We start from the raw sequence: 19,692 nt of genomic DNA, 5'->3' as shown, positions 1-19,692 counted from the left end.
ACCAACTCTCAGAGCTGCAATTTGAGGGAAATGCTGAGAAGGACTGGGAACCCTTTTGGGACATTGTGCACTCTTCTGTGAAGGTTCTAGGACCTTCACAGGGTCCTGAGGAAATAGCAGGACTGGTTTGATTAAAATGATGAAGAGATCAAGGCCTCCTTGCTGAAAAGCACTGCCTTCTTCATCAGAATGACCCGTCTTCAAAGACTAAAACCCTAAAGGCCATCAACCAGTTGTCTATGGTGGTGCAGTGCTTGTCAACAAACTCAGTCATCTGTTCCAGTCTTTCTGGAATCAAGGAACCATTACTCAGGAACTGAAAGATGTGTACATTCTAGCCCTCTACAAGAGGAAAGGGAATTGACAAGTCTGTGATAATCATATAGGAATATCACTATTTCAAGCACAGCCAAGATCCTTGCACGAGTGTTGCTGAACCGCCTGACTGACCACCTAGAACAGGATCCATTATCTGAAGCACAGTGTGATTTCTGCAAAAAGCATGGCACTGTGGATATGATTTTTGCAATCTGACAGCTCCAAGAAAAGTAGCAAGAGCAGAATTTGAAATTATACACCACTTTTGTGGATCTCACTAAGGTTTTTGACACTGTATGTCATGAAGGCCCGTAGCGCATCATATTAAAATTTCGGTGCCCTGATAAATTCATCCTGATGGTACATCAATTTCATGATGGTATGATGGCCGATGTGCTAGACAATAAAGAAGCTTCAGAGGCCTTTTTTGTCACAAATGACAAGGGTGAGTGTTGGCACTGACCTTTGTTCAGCATGTTTTCAGTCCTACTGTCAGATGCCTTCCAGAACAGTTCCTTGGGAGTTAACCTGAGATACAGGACTGATGGGAAATTGTTCAACCTGCAAAGACTCCAGGCTGTCACCAAGATAAAGGAGACTGTGCTATATGACCTCCTCTTTGCTGAGAACTGTGCGCTGAATGCTGGCTCAGAGAAGGAAATGCAAACCAGTATGGATAATTTTGCAGTTGCTTGCAACAACTTTGGTCTCCTTATCAAGATAAATAAGGCCAAAGTGATGCATCAGTCAGCTCCGAAAGCCAAATACCAAGAGCCCACCATCACAGTAAAGGGACAAAAGCTACAAGAAGTGGACCAATTTACTTACCTTGGCAGCACCCTCTCTCATGCAGTGACAATTGACATTGAGGTCAACTGGAAAATCGCTAAGGCTAGCTCTGTATTTGGCAGACTTATGACCAATGTGTGGAACCGATGTGGAATAAACCTCGCTACAAAACTCAAAGTCTACTGAGCTAACTACCCTGTTGTATGCCAGTGAGACTTGAACTGTATACAGGAGATGTGCTAGGCAATTGAACTACTTAGACATGCCCTGTCTCTGTAGAATTCTGAGGATCCAGTGGCAGGGTAAGGTCACTGACTCTGAGGTCCTCTCCAGAGCAGGCCTGCCATCAATTCCCACTTTGCTGATGAAAGCCCAGACATGCTGGGCAAGCCATGTTGCTAGGATAGAGACCCTAAACAACTCCTCTATGGTGAGCTATCTAAAGGAAAGTGATCGCATGGGGGACAAAGGAAGTGAAACAAAGACACGTTGAAAGCCTCCTTCAAGTTCCTCAATATATGCACCACCTCCTGGAAAACCCTGGTAGAAGATCAACCAACATGGCGCATGTTGATCCACCAAGGGTGCCAGACATCTGAGGCCAGAAGAACATTCACAGCAGAAGAGAAGCGAACAGTCCAGAAAGCCAGAGCTGAAAATGCTGTGACAATGGTGCCCACACATGTCTGCCCAACATGTGGCAGAATGTTTCATGCCTGTGTAGGCCTAATCAGCCACCTGTGGACACATCACATACAGCCCACAACCCATTAGATATCAAGGTCCTCTTCGAACACAATGGACGAACATCATCACCACTCCTATGAGAAGAGCAGAGTTAAGACATATAAAATATACTTTAGAGAGAAAGAGAGATGTGGGGGGAGAAAGAGAATGGTTGTTCTTAAATTTCTTTGCTATTTAAATTCTTTTATTGTGAACCACTTTTGGAAATGAAACAAATACTTTTCCAGAGAGATTTTTTTCCATAATGAGTTTCTTTAAATTCCATAGACCAGAATATTCACAAATAACATTAAACAAAATATTTTTTGTTTAACTTTGATAGAAGTCCAAAATTGATTGATTGATTGATTGATTGATTGATTGATTGAATGAATGTATATAGTTACCCATCTTGTCCATGACTCTGGCCACTTCACAGGACTTCAAAACAGAGTAACAATGAGCAATTATTAATATGGTAGCATGTGTATTTGTATGTATATGTGTTGATAAATAAATAAAACTGCTCTTCAACTGAAACAACCTAGTTTTTTAATATTGTATTCATACTTTATGATTTGCTGGATCATATTTGTTGACAGCCACATACAGTTTAGTTCACACATTGTCCTAAACAACAATCAATAGTTGCAAACTGAAATGGTTAGGTTCAGAAAATCACTAAGTTAAAATAAATAAATTACATTTTGCATGATCTATCAACATATTCAGAATTGTACTTTAAGATTATTTCAAAGCTTGTTTCTTCATGTTTATGTGTATGTGTGGTTAGACAGACAGACAGCTGGCTGAGAGATAGTCAAATAGATTTGTAGTGCAACAGAAACACGCTTGGAAAGCCAATGCGTTTCCTTAGCTCTAATTTGTGATCCTCACCCCATCAGTCTTGATCAGTCATTATATAAATTAGTGATTAATGTTATTTTGCGCTTCTTTTGTTACAAAGCAAAGCAAAGCAAAGCAAAGCAAAGCAAAGCAAAGCAAAGCAAAGCAAAGCAAAGCAAAGCAAAGCAAAGCAAAGCAAAACCAAACCAAACCAAACCAAACCAAACCAAACTAAAAACATTTTAGCTCTACATATTATATCACCCTAAATTAATGAGTCAGGGGGGCACAGCAGGTAGAGTGTTGTACTGCAGGCCACTGAAGCTGACTGCAGATCTGTAGATCAGCAGCTCAAATCTCATCACTGGCTCAAGGTTGATTCAGCCTTCCATCCTTCAGAGGTGGGTAAAATGAGCATATTGTGGGAGCAATATGCTGGCTCTGTTAAAAAGTGCTATTGTTAATATGTTGTAAGCCGCCCTGAGTCTAAGGAGAAGGGCGGCATAAAAATCAATCAATCAATCAATCAAACAAACAAACAAACAAACAAACAAACAAACAAACAAACAAACAAACAAACAAACAAACAAACAATGTTTGAGTTGGCAGCATATTGGAGCTTGTAAATATCCCACTACTAAGTTTGAGCTTTGAATCGCCTTGTACCTCTACAAAGTGATTCAGTTTTATTTCCTTGCCCTTGTTACACATGCTATTTTTCTTCACTCTTTTCTTGTGTTTTAATGGCCAAATATTTGGCAACAGGAATGTCCAAAGAGCAGGATTTAAAAAGTCAAGATGGTGATCACAATAGTGAAAAAAAAACCCTCCACTCCACATGCTGAACAAAAAAAGAGGCAGAGCTTTGATTCCCTGAACAGGTTTGATTGCAGAAGTAATTTTCAATGTTTGAGTGCTTACACCTTTATGCAAACAAAGACATAATGTTTGTCACCACCATTGTCATCATTTAGGAGGGCATAAAATCAATAAGAAAAGTAATCAACAATCAATTAATCCAAAAGAAGTAAAATGTCAGCCAGAAGAATTCAGTTGTACATATAAGTGTTTCCTTTGAAGTCATCAGATGATACAAGGAAAATTTTTAAGGTATGAAACCAGATTTTACTCATAGCCGAAATCCTGGATCAATTGAAGCTTTAAGGAGCACTGCTTTATAAACTCTAAATCAGATAACCTCCTATTATATGTCTTTCTGATGATTTGGATTTCTCCAGTGAATTCCCTAATGACCAATGTATCTGACTTTGAATTTATTTTAGGTAAGCTAGAAGCTAATACAACCATTTAGGCATCTTAATAAAATTTAACATTTCATATAATTTTATACTTTCTAAAGAATAACATTTCTAATTTAAAACACAATTAGGTTTGTCAAATTCAAACCGTATATTAGTGGTATGGATGTATAATTTTACATGTTTGCACATGCTTAGCTGTTCACACACTGCAAGTTTGCAGGAAATAGTATCATGTAATGAATGTGTTTGAAAGCACCCTACATATCCTGTAACCAACTCTTGGCTTTGTGCAGGAATTAACTTAAATGAGACATTCTAACTAAGCATTTTCTTCGGCAAGCTTCTTCACTACTTAACAGGTTTTAGCATCAGAAAAGTCAGTACAATATTTAATCTAAAACTCTTTTCTTTTAATTGTAGTTATTTTGCTTTTGATGTCAAGACAAAGTAGGATCATGTCCACTTTCCAATAGCCTTTTAAATATTTAAAAACATGTTCTCTTTTTGCAAGATGAATATGACTAACTGCCCATTAATTAATTTTTAGACTTCTTATCGTTCTGTTAGCTCTTTACTATGTTTGCTTTGAATTCTCCAGATCCTTTCAAATTGTAGTGCCAAAACCAGATAAAATACCTTTATGGTATCACTTAGCCATCAGTAACATAAAAGAACATAAAGGTTATCTTTATTACTGTTGTTTTGGTAAAAAATTTCTTATGATCTGAAAAAAAGATCTATAGTGTCCTCTACCATCTCAGAATGCAGTAGTGGTATTACTTCCTTTGATCTGGAAGCTCCATTTTGTTGATGTATTGCACTACCTTGGGCTTTTTATCCATTAATCGATTAGGTCCAAAGATTCTTCTTACAGGTAGTGTTGCTGAGCCAGGTTAATTTTTGTCTTTATTTTTTTATTGTTTTACGAAATGCATATTTATCACATTTGAGAATAATTAAGCTTGATTAATCTTCCAAACTTGATGTCATATAGGCACTCCTTCTGTTTCATTCCACAAGTCATGAGTAATCGTGTCTCACAGGGCTTAGGAAAGAACTAAGAGACACCCATCAATGCAAAACCTTTTATGAATATCCTTTGGATATGTGGGTTCAACCTTTAAGCTGTCATGGCCCCAGTTCCCATTTATCTATCTCGTTGACAAGCATGTTATGAAAGACATTTTCTAAGACCAGGTCTTACCACTCCTTTGCTCTATAGAATTCAACTTTCTAATACAGAATATAGTTGGAGGTTTTCTACTCAAGGCCAATTCTCAAGCAGGAAACCCTGTAGCATTCTGAAGCTGACTGTAAATCTGAAAGTCACCGGTTCAAATCTCATCACTGGCTCAAGATTGACTCAGCCTTCAGTCCTTCCAAGGTGGGTAAAATGAGGACCCAGATTGTGGGGGCAATATGCAGGTTCTGTTAAAAAGTGCTATTGCTAACATGTTGTATGTCACCCTGAGTCTAAGGAGAAGAGCGGCATAAAAATTGAATAAATAAATAAATAAATTCTTGACCCAATCTTTTCTTGAAAAGCTCCAGTGAAACACCCACAAGTTCCGGAGGCAAGCCATTCCACTCATTTCTATCCTACAAAGTTTCGTATTAGTCTGACGTGATTTGCTTTTACTTACTATCATATTAGTCATTGATGAGAGTACTTTTTAACCAGTGTATTGTCTATTACTCAGTACTTTGTGGGAGAAAAATTGTTTGGGAGCGCTCAATAGTGGGTTCTAAAACCTGTTGCTACCAGTTTGCGCATGTACTTGCATATGCGATGCTTCTGCACATGTGCAGAAACATCCTGGGTGAGTGGACAGAGCCTCTCATCACCGCCATTACCAGTCTGCCGAACTGGGCTGAACTGGGAGCAGCCCATTGCTGGTACATCTGAAACACAAACATGTTTACTTTATCTGATAAATTGTTTTTCTGGCTAATGAATATAATTGTTGGAATCTAAACTGAGATGACGTATGGCATGCCTTTCATTTTCTATTTTTGGTTTAATTTTTTCACTACTTTCACAGGGTATTTTTAAGAAGTGACAAGAGTTGGCACAAGATATGTCTGTACATGCCCATTTGCCTTTTTAATGGTAGCAGGTTTTTTTTAAAAAAATGGATTGAAAGTTTGAATTACTTCTGTGTTTACTTCTTGAAAGGCCAGATAGCATCTGCTGATATGTAAGAAAGCCCTAGTTTGCAAGTGAATCTTAAACGAATACCAATTTTTAGCCCCTTTGAGCTGTAGCATGCTTTTGAACTCATGATGGATAGAGGGATCACAAGGATCAATCAGACAACTGCAGGCAGGATATGTTCATTCAGTACAGCAGCTTTGGCACCAAAAGAGATTGTTAGAGCCTATTTTCCTTTTAGCAGCAGGAGTAAGTACTGTAAAGAAACAGGATTCAGTGAGATTGCATGATGCATAAACAGTATGTAATCCTCTGAACGTGCAGGGAATTATATCTGAACAAGGCACATGAAAAAAAAAGAAAGAAAGAAAAAACAGTCACTGCTTTAGTGAAGGCATGGGGTTGAACACCCAGGGTTTGACTCAGCAGCTATAGATGCTAGTTTTATCTTTAAAGGGGGCGCACCTAAAACTACCCAGCATTTTGTAAAAAAAAACCCTCTTTTCCATGCTTAATCTCTGAAGTCCAGAAGTAAACTGATCTGGACTTAGTTGTTTTCAGCTCCACAGGTTTTGGTTTAGTAAGGCAGATAAAGCACATCGCTTTATAGATTAGCTGAAGCTGTAGAAATGGGAGGTGGTGATGGAGGTGACATTTATTGGATTTGCTTCTTTAAACAGTGTGGGAATAAAATCTAGCACATTTGGTAACAGTTGAGGGAAAGAAAATTCCAGTTGGTTTCATAGCAGGCGACAGCATCTTCTAGACAGGAAATAAATTCAAACATTATATAAAAGGCAAGTTTCTTTTATGGCAAGTTTCAGCCCATTCCTTTCCAGATCATTCTTGAAACTTATCTGTGATTCACAAATAAATCAAAAGAACAGAGCCAAGGTAAAATGCTGCTATCTCGCCTCCATTCCCCCCCTCCTCTTATTTTCCACTCTGAGTGTTGAGCAATCATGATAATAACTGCATATGGAAGCTTCAGCACAACACTGAAAAATGTACACAAATATGCCTGAATACATGCAGCTACACACACAAACATATGCCTGCACAATCTGGTGTGAAGAAAATTGTCACTAATTAAGTCTAAGGATGCCAACTGAACACAGAGGTGCAGAATTGGAGAGAAAAAAAATCAGTAGCAGACGGACTGCGCCAAAGACAACACTGCCAGCTAAGTTTCCATTTGTAGGAGATATTTGATTTGACATTAGTTTATTTTAGCATTTGAAGAAGTATAAAAATTGGCAGATGCTTCTCTTTCTCTGTTTTTCCTTCCTACAGATGGAGAAAACAAAAAACAAAAAACAACAGCAAATTTCCTGCTAGACATTGTTAAATAATACTTTCATTTTAGAAATGAAAAGAAACAAGAAGGCTTTGACTTTCTTCAGAATGCTTAACAAATTATTTGCCTTTACAAAACATTTGTTTTCTGCAAAGTGTCCCTCACCCGAAAGCAGTTCCAGTGAATTTTAAAGACTAGGAAATAGATTGTGACATATGATATTTAACAAACTAAATCACAGGAAAGATTTCATTGTATATATTCCGCTGGAATTTCTTTCCTGTATCTAAATTGGTTAAATGACATTGCCACTTTGAGCAAAACAATAAAATGCTCCATAATGAAATATAATTTAAATAATAAGTTTGATGTCAAATGAAATACAATTCTTGGGAATACAGTGATCCCTCGATTATCGCGAGGGTTCCGTTCCAAGACCCCTCGCGATAATCGATTTTTCGCGATGTAGGGTTGCGGAAGTAAAAACACCATCTGCGCATGCGCGCCCTTTTTCCATGGCCGCGCATGCGCAGATGGTGGAGTTTGTGTGGGCGGCGGGGAAACCCCGATCTTCGTCTGCTCGCTGCTGCTGCGGCCGCCCAGCAGCTGATCTGCTCGGCGGCAGCAGCGAGGAGCCGAATTGGGCTTTCCCCTTTGCGTGGGCGGCGGGGAAACCCTGATGTTCGTCTGCTCGCTGCTGCTGCGGCCGCCCAGCAGCTGATCTGCTCGTCAGCGCAGCAGCAGTGAGCAGACGAAGATCGGGGTTTCCCCGCCGCCCACGCAAAGGGGAAACCCCGGCTCCTCGCTGATGCCCCCGCCCGCCCGCCCGCCCGCCCGTCCGCCACCCGCCAGCAAGAGGGGGAGAGATAGAGAAAGAGAGAGAAGGAAAGAAAGAGAGAGAAGGAAAGAAAGAGATGAGAGAGGGAGGAAGAGAGTGTGAGAGAGGAAGAAGCAAGATAGAGAAAGAGAGAGAGAAAGAAAGATGAGAAAGGAAGGAAGAGAGTGACGTCATCGGGTGGGAAAAACCGCGATATAGCGTTTCGCGAAGATCGAGATTGCGAAAATCGAGGGATCACTGTAGTTGAGTATTTTAAGTCCTATTCATGCTTTCTATGATTTAGAAATTCCTGAGATCAGTGTATTTATTTGACTACTCCTTTCACATAGCACAACAGTCTCATTTTTTCTTTATTGTTTAAGTTCTTATTATTTTAAGTCCTATTCATGCTTTATATGATTCGTAGACTCCTGAGATCAATGTGTTTATTTGACTACTAATCTCACATAGCACCTTACAACAATCTCATTTTTTTCTTTATTGTTTCTAGGCCATTAAAGTCAATTAAAGTATAATTGGCAATGTGTGAGAATCCTGATTTCATGAAATAATGTTCTCTATTATGTTCTAATGTTGCTGTTTTAATGTTGCTGATTTGGATGAAATGTGTTCCTTCTGGTATATTCAAATATTCTGTTTTGAAGCATTGAACTTCAAAAATATTCAAATATTAATTTTGAACTCTTCCTCCATTTATAGAGCCCTGGGTGATTTTTACCTCACGCCTTGCAAAAGGTTTCTGGTTCCTCTGAGTTCAACTAGAAATTAAAGTATATTTAATATGGATCTAATTTCCATAGATATTAACAGAGTTATTCAAGTACATTTAAATAAAACCATCATATCAATAAAACCATCTTTCTCCCATAGAATAATTGCCATTCCTAGTATCATTTTAGAAATAACCTAACCTGTGATTTGCATTATTAGTAGCATGTAGTGAATGTCTATTATTACATATACCAGAAGTCCCCCGCCTTACCTGTAAGCATCTCAATATACCAATTTCATTCCCATTTTCCTTCTTCGAACATGGAGTTCTATCTTAAAGGAATATATAAATTAGTATGTCAGTAAAATTCTGGAGAGACTGCCTGTGAGTTAGTGTCATGCAGAAAAATGATTCTGTTTTTACCTACTGTTCTGTCCGGGTCACTCCGGAAGCCAATACCAACCCAAAAAGAAAAGCCAGACACACCGATAAAAGGCAAAAGCAGTTTATAAAATTCAAGAAAAACACAGGTAACAGAAAATGTCCTTACAAACAGGAAAACGTTGTATCTTCAAATATATCCACGAAGACAAAAGTCCATGCAGCAATACAGGATTCTTGTTGCCAAGACGAGGCTGTAGATAGCAGACCTACACCTCCCACGGGTCTTCCAAACTGCTGGGCCCCAAGCCAGGAACAGAGACGCCGAGAACAAAGCAGGACACCGTAACTCCAATTGATAACACTCCACATGGCTTCAAGGGCTTGCCTGCCTTTTAAACCCTGCTAAGGAGGACCACACCCAAGCCCAGCTGTTCCTAATTCAGTGCTGATAATACTTCTTTAATTGCTCCTTTCTCTGATCTGACCGTCTCTGTCGCATGTCAATGACGGCTTGTGCTTCATCACCTAATGACTCCAAGCTACTGGCTGGGGAGAGCCCCCCCCCCGGGCTCTCATGCTGTTCTCCTTCATCCCATTCCTGACTTTCCTCTCCCCCGTCTGACTGTTCAGCCCCCTCCTCATCGCTGTCATCCTCCTCCGGACATGGAGCCAGCAGAGACACAGCCGGTCCCTGAGCAGCCTCAGGCTGAACCACAACACCTACTAGTTCTAATTAAATTTGATGAAAGGAAAAAAACCCTATCAGTATGTACCAGTAAAGTAAATGCTCTGTTCCATCTCTTTTCAGAATCTGCAATCTTCTGTTCCCATTGAATCTGAAGGAAGAGCATCATAAGGAATTCCTGCTTTGGTGCTTTTTTATATTGGGAAATGTGGCAGCTTGAGAAGAAAGATGGAATGATAACAGAGGACAATAATACCAATTGTAGTATTTTCTATGTCCTATGTCTGTTAGACTCCCTGGTTTGAACTCAACAGAAGCCATTCAGGCACTCAAAAAAGCACAGCTAGATAACATACTTTATTCCATCCTAGAATGCAAGCACTTAAAGCAGTTGGATGTTCTCTGTCAATATGAGGGTGCAATGCTTTCTTATACTGACTGCAGTTTCAATTTAGTGCAATTTAGTCCATTTCCCCCCTTACCTTTCCCATGGTTTAATAATGCTTGGCTTTGTACTAATATTAAAAAATAATTCTGGGGATGAACAGATGTTCAAAGCAGGATTGTTGAAATCTGTCTTACAAACTCTTTCTCTCCCCCCTCCCTCCCTCCCTGCCTCCCCTCCTCTCTCGCTTTCTCTCTTTGCTTTCCTACTTTATGTCCATAATATTTAAGGATTTCTTTTATTTTTCCCAGCTTATCTACTGAGAGTTCTGGGAGATGTGTTGGGAATTATTACCAGAAAAAGAAGGCTGATTAAATCAACCGTCACCAATACAGACTGCATTTTCTCATTGTTTAGAAATTATTTTTAAAAAGGCCTCTTCTTATTATTCTATTTACAGCAACATTCCTTGCAAGATGAATTTTTTTCACCAAACTTTAATTCCTTCTCACAGATTACTATGTTTCTAGCCACCCTTGCATGTGGTGAAATGTCTTCATTCATTTCCATGTCTTTAGGAAAAATAGTCTACCAAGATACACGCATTCATCTATTTGTCATCACTTTTGCTATTTATAAATAACCTGCAATGGTTCATTCCATTTTCCCTGTCAAATACAACTACCTGGGTCTTTAATTCATTCATTTTCAGACACATATTCTTCATTGTATCATACTGCAAATCATGCATACAGAAATACCCATGCTTTCATGTTCTTAGCCAGTCAGCTATTATGTTTCTAATATCACCACAAGCTATACATTTAACTACCAATATATTAAATAACCAAAAGAAAATTACAAATTGCTGCATTACTCCATGTCAGCACTGAAATACTCACCAAGCATCCCATATTTCTCTCATTGTCCATTTTAATCACAGTTAGGAAGAAGTGTTCAAATATGTATTTTTGCAAGACATACCATATATTTTCCTAAATCAACAGAAACACAATATATTTTCATAAACTTCTTTTCACTTGACTTGGTGAAAATATAAAAATATTTTATGAATACTTCTTGTCCTTTTCCTTACCAAATTTTGCTCATGGCCATCCACTTCATTTGAAATTCTGTTAAACATCTTGTTAGGAAGTCTTAAAATCATCCCTATAAAGTGTTCCCTCGATTTTCGCAGGTTCAAACTTCACGAAAAGTCTATACCACGGTTTTTCAAAAATATTAATTAAAAAATACTTCATGGTTTTTTCCCCCATACCACGGTTTTTCCCACCTGATGATGTCATATGTCATCGCCAAACTTTCATCCACCTTTAATAATTTTTTTTAAAATAAACTTTAATAAATAAACATGGTGAGTAAATAGTTGCTAAAGGAATGGGAAATTGCAATTTAGCGGTTTAAAGTGTTAAGGGATGGCTTGTGATACTGTTCATAGCCAAAAATAGTGCATTTACTTCCGCATCTTTACTTCGCGGAAATTCAACTTTCGCGGGCAGTCTTGGAACGCAATCCCCGCAGAAATTGAGGGAACACTGTACCTATACCTATAGTTTTTGCACATATTTTGCTACCTTTATCTTTGTATAGGAGAACAATAGCTGCATTCTTCCAGTCACAAGGCAGGTACAGTCCTCTTATAAATATATTAAGAAAAGCTCAAACAAAAAGTAAAGTAGGTCCAATTTCTTTCATTTTTCTAGTTACAAAAGTAACTCTTAGAATTTTGCCATTCTTCAGTATTCTCACAAAATTTATAACTACACTTATCTAATTTTTAAACATAATCTAACATTATATCATTAATTCCAAATTCTGGCACACTCTCTAGGATATTCCTTCAGGCTTTTCCTCATTTCATTTTAATGGCAAATCATTTACTTTTTAGATTTATCCTAATGAAGCTTTTCTAATTTACTCTTTTCATCTACCCATTTAAAAAAATTTCAATCAAAATTGATTTGTTTTTTTCTCTGGTTTTTAAAATTTTAATTAGTCTATTTTTGGTCACTATATTGTTTGTCACTAATTTTTCCTTTTCCTTTATATTGTACAATATTTTTAATTTAGCCTCCATATTTTTGCATATGTTCATATGCATTTTTTCACATCTATATCTTTTTGAGTTTCTCATTATGCTAAGTATTATTTTTCATACTGTACTTGCCATTAGTGTAACTCCATACACTTTAATGCCTTCATTGTTTTTTCTTTCTGTTTTAAGCTACTTCTATATTCTCATTTCTTATAATTACTTTCCATTCTTTCTATTGAAAGATTAACCTATATACTTTCATTCAAGGCTCATACTGTTTCTTCCTGCATTCATTCCATTTTCACTCTAGGTTTGTTTGATGGTTTATTTGTTAGTTTGCTTATATCCCATGTCCATTTCTTCCCAGTCAGAACAAGAGTAGAAAATGGTTTGCCCCAATTCAGAGTTTACAATAACTCATTATTTTCACCAATTCTCCCAGGTCTTCACTAGGAACAATCAAATGAGCTATAGTTTTAGTTTTATAGTCATTCCTTTTCCAGGTGTGGTTAAGAATATAAATGCTTAAACAATATATTTGAAATAAGCAGATACCCTCAATTTCAGTGATTTTCCCCTTTTTCAGTGCCACTGTGGCACATTTATCCAGGCCAAACTCCATGCTGATGTCATTGCTAAAGATTCGCACAGTGTTGGTTAGTGACTGTTTTCTGTAGGATGAGTGACAGCAGGATTATAGTGATGATGAATAGCAATGGGGACAAAGAGTCCCCTTGGAAGATGCCCTTTCTGATGTTGATCAGTCCATAGCTTTCATTCCCAACAAAGAGCTCAGTCTTCCAATATTTCATCGCCTTTTCTATTAATTTCCTGATGTTTTCATTGATTCCAATGACTTCCAAACATTTTATGATCCAGCTGTGTGGCAATGAGTCAAAGGTTTTATTGTAGTCAATCCAGATCATGTATAGGTTTGTTTTCCTGTTTTTACAGTTCTCAGAAATCATTTTATCAATTAGGAGCTGGTCTTTCGTATCTCTACTTCGTCTTTTATTGCCCTTTTGCTCCACTGGCATGATGTCATTTTCTTCTAGGTAGTCCTGAATTCTGTTAGCTATGATACCTGTCAACAGTTTGAGCATGGTCAGCAAACATGTTATTGACCCGTAGTTTCCTGGTATGGCTCCTTTTGCTGTGTCTTTCTGTATTAAATGTGTAAGCCATTCACTGATATTTCCTGTCTGCAGCATTTTGTTGAACAATTCGGCCATTTTTGCATGCAGGCTAGTCAGGTATTTCAGCCAAAAACCATGCACCTGATCAGTGCCAGGGGATGTCCAGTTCTTTACTTTCTTCAGCCTTTTTGCAATCATTTCAGGTGTTATTTCCAGCTGCTGCATATTGCTCTTTGAGAATTTTTTCTCAAACTGCTTTATCCCGCAGTTTGGTTATAGTCCTTTTCGACCTCCTAGAGATCTTTCCAGAACTTTGTTGTTATTTTCACCTCTGGCTTTTCAATTTTCTAATCTGTTTGCTGATGCAGGTTCTGGTAGAACTGCCTCTGATTGGATTGAAATGTTTGATTCTGCCTGTACTGGTGATCCTAGCTTCATATCGCTCAATTTTCCTGGCTGTCGCTGTTATCTGCTGCTTTACATTTTCCAGAGCTTCCTCGATCTTTCTTGCACTAAGCCAGTACTTTTTTGTCAAATAGTCTTTGATCTTCTGATTGTTCAGTTTCTGCTCCTTAATGTTCTTCAAGTTACTTGCATCTGATCTCAAGCTTTTGATTTTCAGTTCTAGTTGGATTTTCCATTTTGGTTTTCCAGTTGGTTTTCCGATTGGTTTCTGTTGCAGTAACCCTAGTTCTTCAGTTACTATCACAGCTGTACTGTAGGCAAGCTGATTCGATTCTTCAATTGAAGTTACATTGACAGTTGCAAGTGCAGAGTTAATATCTTCCATCAGTGGGACAAGTCATTTCTTGCTTATGTTTTTTAAGGCTAGCAGTCTCTTTCACTCTGCATTGGACCCTGCATGAGCAAGTATTTGGTCCTTCAGTTCTTGCTGCCTTTGAGTCATAGTGCCAAGTGTCTCATCTGCAGCTTCTTGCCGTCTTTCCAAGTTTTCATCAGGTTCCAGTTGTGCAGTGACTCCACATCTTATTGGAACTTCTACTGGTGCCAGATCAGATTTTGGTGTTTCTATTTTGCAAATTTTCTATAGGTTCCACAGCAGCCACCGCGGTCCTTTTTATCCTGGGTGACGACCGAGCCAGTATGGACTTCTTTTTGTTTTATCTCTCCATTAGTTTAAATGGATTAGGTACATTTAGTGTGGCTCCTCTGCTTTGACCACTCCGGCAAGGTTAGACCTACCAGTAGTTTACACTACCGCCTGCACAGCTCTCAGCTTCATTACAGCACACAAGCCCCACTACCACAGCAAGGCATACCCATCAGTGGGGATTATTATTATTATTATTATTATTATCATCATCATCATCATCATTATTATTTTGTTGGTGTTTCTGGGATGGAAGTTGTGGAGATAGGTGACTATAGTTTCTTTGCAAACACATGGAGGTCACCTGCCAGCTGCTGATTTCCTTCAGTTTGGTATGGTGGTTTACAGTAACCAGTGAGGTTTTTGAGAGTTTTCCACGTTTGCTGGTTTATTTGTTGGGAGCTGACTCTAGCTTTTCAGAGTAGTTTCTTTTTGCTGCTCTGATCTTCCTTCTTAATATATTTCTGGTCTGATTGTACAACATTCTATCACTTTTTCTGTAAGCTTCCTCTTTAGAATGACATAAATGTTTAAGTTTAGCTGTGAATCAAGGTTTATTGTTACTGTATATTCAGAAGTTCCTGGTCAGTACATAGGTCTTCACAGAAGCTGACATCTAAAGTCTAGTTTTCTATCTTTAATTTGTTACAATCAACACCAGATAAAGCAAGTTCTGTAATGCTTGTTGGCCTCACCATACCCCTGACTGCTACTTGTTAGATCAATGTGACCTTGATATTTAGTACTGGTTTCATTTTCTGTCCCCTTGCATTCCCCTCATTTACCTGGTCAGCAGATTTAGACTGCTGTTTTTAAATGGCAAATCAACTGTAATAAGACTTACCTTATTGCTGATTTGATTCTTGCAGAGCAGGTTGATCTGGTTGGTATCTGATTGGAGGAAGATATTGCTCTCTGAGAAATGTGCCCAGATGATGATTTATTAATTATGGCAGTGAAAGAGAGAGAGAGAGAGAATGAGAGCAGTTGGTAAATTAAGATATATAAACCAAGTTAGTAGCCTGAATGGTGGTATTTCTATCATATCTCCGAGTCTTCGGAGAGGGGCGGCATACAAATCCAAATAATAAATAAATAAATAAATAAATAAATAAATATGAGTTAGTTCCTATTAATGGTAATTGGTCAGGTTTTCAACTTGTCCAGTATTCTGTAAATGCATCATCAATACAGTTTCATCCTAAAGATGCTAATGTTATTCTTTGCAATCTAGGATTCCTAATCCAGAGACTACCTTTTAAGTCACGTTTGTATAGAATATCACAGGCTTCAAAAAAGGGATTAAAAATATTAGGTTTTTTTTTAAAAAAAGTTTGCTTCTTTTCAGTGCTATGTTTTATTGGCTACATTTAATTGACAATGTTATTAGTGCTTACTTTATATGCTATTGACAACAAAACATGGAAAGAAGATTGAAAATAATTATGAAAGCAAACTTTCATATACAATTATAGAGAAGTTTTTATTCTAATATGAGATAACTCTTTGCATTTTCAAAGGTCATTACTGCAAGTAGAGCTTTTATCCCTTTATTGCATATTATCTCTGATGTAGAATTTTCAAATAGGATGTTTGATGTATGTTAGATTGTATTTATTTAATTAAATTTATTTTGAGATTTGTCTCACTCTCAGTATAGAATTTCATAAGAATGTTGATGCCTTGATTTCAATTATTTTTCATTATTATGCTATAATAAACTTTTAAATCAATAAGTGTAACTAAAAATATTAATATTATTAAAAGAACAACTATTAAACTACTTGTTAAAGTATTGTTGTTCTTCCTTTTTTTATTAAAAATCTCATTTATAAAATTAAATTAATTATCTTTATCTGAATAAATTATCTTTTTCCTGAAATCTCTTCAGTATTTTTGTTAATAATGAATGTCATATATCTTTTGATAAAACCTACAAACCTAAGTGCTTAATAAAATAATACATGACTAAAATAACTATTAATATTTTAGCACTATTCTGAAGTATATGAGCTTTCTCCCTACAAAGAGTATGAATTACTGGTTTCTTCATTTCTTTAATTATTTATTAATTGGTACTCCAGGCAATAAACCATAACATATAACTTTGGCATCAGATGAGGTTTAATAAGCGCCTGACTTTTTCACAGATAAGTCAAAGCTGGTACATGATTACTCTTTAGAGCTAGACATTTTATTCCTGAAACCTTCATTTTCACTGTCTCTGAAAGTTCTTCTCAGTTCAGACATTTCTTCCTTCCCAAATGATGATATCACCAAACCGGATCAGTCAGTACCAGTCTGTGAACGCAACTTTTTTAAAAAAATCTTTTTGAATTTTTTAAAAATAGCTTCTGAGTATGTGCAGAAATTGAGTTCCAGCACTATGCATATGGTCACCATCTGCTTTTTTAGCTTTGGGGTTTTTTTTTTGCTACATGGGATTGGAGGAAGTGAACTGGTAGCAACGTAAGTTAAAACCCACCCCTGCTTCCAGGGTCCCCCATATCCTTTTTGTGCCCCAGGGGACTGTAGGGAGGCTTGCTCTGCCCAAAATGGGGCACAGGGGGGGAGGGTGCAAGGCATAAAACAGGAAGTGGGCGGATTGTGGTATCCCACACCCCTTTTTGCTTCCAGGGGGCTGTAGAGATGCTTGCCAGGCCCAAAACAGCTGCAAAGGGGGCCTTCAAAGGAGAAAGAAAGGAAGAAACCCTCACTGTTTGGAAATCCCCATGTGCATGGAGTTTGAGTTGATAGCTTATTCTAAGTGTCTGCTAAGCTATCCACAGACTAAGCTAATCAACAGTGGAGCTCTAAGAATGCCAGATGAGGGAGATAGGGAGGGGGGAGGAAAGGAGGGGGGAGGAAGGAAGGAAGGAAGAAAAGAAGGAAGGAAGGAAATAAAAAGAAAAGGAGACAGATACAAGAAAGAAAAAGAGATAAAGAAAGTGAAAGAAAGAAAAAGTGAAAGAGAAAGAGATGAGGAGAGGAGAGGCACCCCTAACCCTAACCTTTAACATAGTGACATCAAGTTGGCCACACCCACCTAGTCACATGACCAGAAAGCCATGCCCACATCAAGCCACACCTACAAAACAAGCCACACCCACCAAACAGTAGCAAAATTATTGGAACCAACCCCTGGGTCATTTGTAATATTGCTTCTTTTTAGATGGTCTAATTTTGTGGAAAATTAATAAATATGGGTAGTTTTTATTTTTGTTTGGCTGTGTTTCCATTAATTAATCTGCATGGGAACAAGAATTTGATTATAGCTGCCAAATGGAAAATCTTACATCTGGTTTAATTCCGGAAAGTTTAATGTTATTTGGTGCATATTTAAATTGCCTTTCACTTTTTTAAAAAATAAAGTAAAGCCTTTTAATCCAGATCTGCCTCTGAAATCTTGCTATGTGGCATTATTCATCACAAATGAATAGGGCAAACTTGTCCATCATATATAATACTGAATCATTAATTGTGGTTTACAAATCACAAAAGATCTGACAATACCTAAATAAACTTTGGGAGGGATTCCTGTATTGGGTGAAACCACTGAGGGCATAAAACAAATTATCATGGTGTATCTTTTGAGAAAGGATAGTAAAATTTTATATTGGATCTCGAAAAAGGATTAAGTCTAAGTGTTAATTTTGAATATTTTCTTATGACAGGGAAAACCTTACTAAGATATACATGAATTTGAAAGAAGAAAAGGATCAGTATGATTATTTTTAATCTGATCGCCAAGGTGCAGAAAACTTCTTAAGGGAATAGTTATCTTTGGGGTCACCTTCTTCATATTGGACTAGCCTGCAGAGTTCAGGATGCTTTGGGTCTCTTAAGTGAACAAGATGCCCAGGAACAGTGTTTTTCTGTAGTGGCCCCCACTTTGTGACAGATTCTCTTCACTTGAAGGTTGATTGACACATTCATTAGCTTACATTTGTAAGGCTGTTAAAATGGATTTTTTTCCATAAAACTATGGTGTTTATTGAATAGGACCCCCCCTTTTTTTTGGTTAAATAATTACTTTGAATGTTCTCAACATTTTTTACATATTTCTTTTGCACATCTTTATGTAAAATACATGTTGTATAAAAATTACATATTTTACAACTGTTTTACATTTGTGTTAATGAGATTTTGTGTTACTTTAATTGAGCTTAGTTGAATCTCAAATACAGTTAATCTAGCTTGAACTTGCTTAGTACATGAATAGGAGATACTGTAAGTAGAAAACCCCCACAGCTATGGGTTAAACTGGAAAGTTTAATAATAGCTTCCTAAAAGGTAATGGAAAATTACTTTTGTACAATTTTGGAGAAAATGTCCATTAAGAATTGAGATTTTACCTTTGTTTAAGAAGTTTCCATCCCTCTCCCTGTCTCTGTCTCTGTCTATCTCTGTGTATGTGTGTGTGTGTTTCTCTCTGACTCTCCCTCTTTCCCTCTCCCTCTCTATGCCTGTTTGTCTGTCTGTTCATCCATCTGTCCAACTCTCTCTCTTTTTTTCTGTATGTGTGTGTGTGTCTATCTGTCTGTCTGTCTCTATTTCTCTCTGACTCTCTCGTCTCTCTGACTCCCCCTCTGTCCCTCTCCCTCTCTGTGTCTGTCCATCTCTCCCTCTCCCTTCCCTCCCTCCCCTCCCCCCTTTCTCTCTGTCTCTGTGCTTGTGAGTGTCAAGCCAACATCTTGGATGAAACCTAGAATATCCAGGTGTATATGTGCTAGCAAACTATTGCTAGCATATTTTCCAATTGGACCGTGAAAACCATAGAGGGGATGGTGTTCCCCAAAGTCCCTAAATCTGAAAAGATTCAAGTTACATAGGAGGTTGTTCTTTCTAAGACCATCATCTGTGAACTGTCCCTAAATGTCACATTTTGCTTCTTACTATGTTACAGAGCCCCTGATTATGACATTGGTCATATGAACAAGCTAACATGGGCAGCCTCCTGCCCACACCCTCTTGGTGAGCTCAATTTACTTCTTA

The sequence above is a fragment of the Erythrolamprus reginae genome, chromosome Z (assembly GCF_031021105.1).
Source record: "Erythrolamprus reginae isolate rEryReg1 chromosome Z, rEryReg1.hap1, whole genome shotgun sequence".
NCBI classification, from domain to species: Eukaryota; Metazoa; Chordata; class Lepidosauria; order Squamata; family Dipsadidae; genus Erythrolamprus; species Erythrolamprus reginae.
Note: the sequence above shows the minus strand (reverse complement) of the source record.